The sequence below is a fragment of the Camelina sativa genome, chromosome 8 (assembly GCF_030686135.1).
Source record: "Camelina sativa cultivar CO46 ecotype springtype chromosome 8, ASM3068613v1".
Lineage (NCBI taxonomy): Eukaryota > Viridiplantae > Streptophyta > Magnoliopsida > Brassicales > Brassicaceae > Camelina > Camelina sativa.
The window spans coordinates 10,865,187-10,866,580 of record NC_141887.1 but is presented as its reverse complement, the minus strand read 5'-3'; the positions used below and the strand labels follow the sequence as shown (position 1 = coordinate 10,866,580).

Genomic DNA, 1,394 nt, shown 5'->3' with positions numbered 1-1,394 from the left:
ATGGCAAAGCTCAACAATCTCCAATATGCTGCCCTTAATGTCTCTGGAGACAACTACTTACAATGGGCATTGGACACTAAGATCAACCTGAAATCAAAGGACCTATGCGAATGCATTGAGGATGATAATAATTGCACTGAAAAGAATAGATACAAGGCAATTTTGCATATACGCCATCATCTTGCTGAGAGTCTCAAGAACCAGTACCTTACTATTGAGAATCCCCTTGACCTTTGGACAGAGTTGAAAAACAGATATGGACACCAAAAGACGGTGCTCCTACCAAAGGCTCAATTCGATTGGAAAAACCTAAGGATCCAGGATTTTAAATCCGTGGATGAGTATAATTCAGAGCTATTTAAGATAGTTTCGATCTTAAAACTATGTGGTAAGGAGGTTACTGAGGAGGACTTGCTAGAGAAGACATTCTCAACCTTTCACACCAATAACATACTACTTCAGCAACAATATCGTGAAAAGGGTTTTAAGACATATGCAAGTCTTATCTCTTGTTTGCTACTTGCTGAGCAAAACAATGAGCTATTGTTGATGAACAATGCAGTGAGGCCTCCTGGTTCTACTCCATTACCAGAAGCTCACAAGGTGATATGGCCAAGAAAGAGCCTAAAGAAACTAAAGAGTCCAACTACGTCCATAGAGACAAATATCACGGTCGTGGCCGTGGCAATTACCAAGGAAACCACTATCATGGTTATGGCCGTGGGAACTGATCCGACTTTGGTCGTGGCCGTGGTAAAGGCCGCGGAATTTTCAAACCGCAACACAAGACTAAATCGGTTTGTCACCGATGTGGTATGGCAAATCATTGGGCTAAGACGTGCATGACACCTAAGCATCTTATTGATCTCTATCAAGAGAGTTTGAAAAAGAATCCAGAAGCTAACATGGTTCATCTCGATGGTGAAGTAGATTTCGACCATGAGAATGATGACCAATTGGATTATGAGACTTCGGATTGTCTATGAGAGGATTATTAAATTTAAACATTGTCTTGATTTAATTTTCATGTTTTGTGCTTTGAATTTTATTGGATTATTATTTTGAATTATAATTTTAGTTTAAATTCAATTATTTTATTTCCTTCAATATATCTATTTTTTTGTTTTATTCTTTATGTCTAAAACATAATTCTTGTCCATATTAAGAAATGGCTGAAGACAAGAACATACTTGTGGTGGATAGTGGATTAAGCCACACAATTTTGAAGGATATGAGATATTTTGTAAAATCTCATTTTAAAAAATGTCAATATTAGCACAATAGCGGGTATGACAAGTTTAATTGAAGGCTACGGCCAGGCACACATCTTGAAATAAGTGATGCCTTATATTCACCCAGCTCAAAGAGAAGCTTATTGAGTTTTAAAGACATTC

The 1,394-nt window shown here is 37.4% G+C and overlaps 1 pseudogene; it reads left to right on the top strand.

The window, feature by feature from the left end:
- On the top strand, positions 1 to 986 carry LOC147939916 (uncharacterized; annotated as a pseudogene).
- Positions 987 to 1,394: the final 408 nt, after the last annotated feature.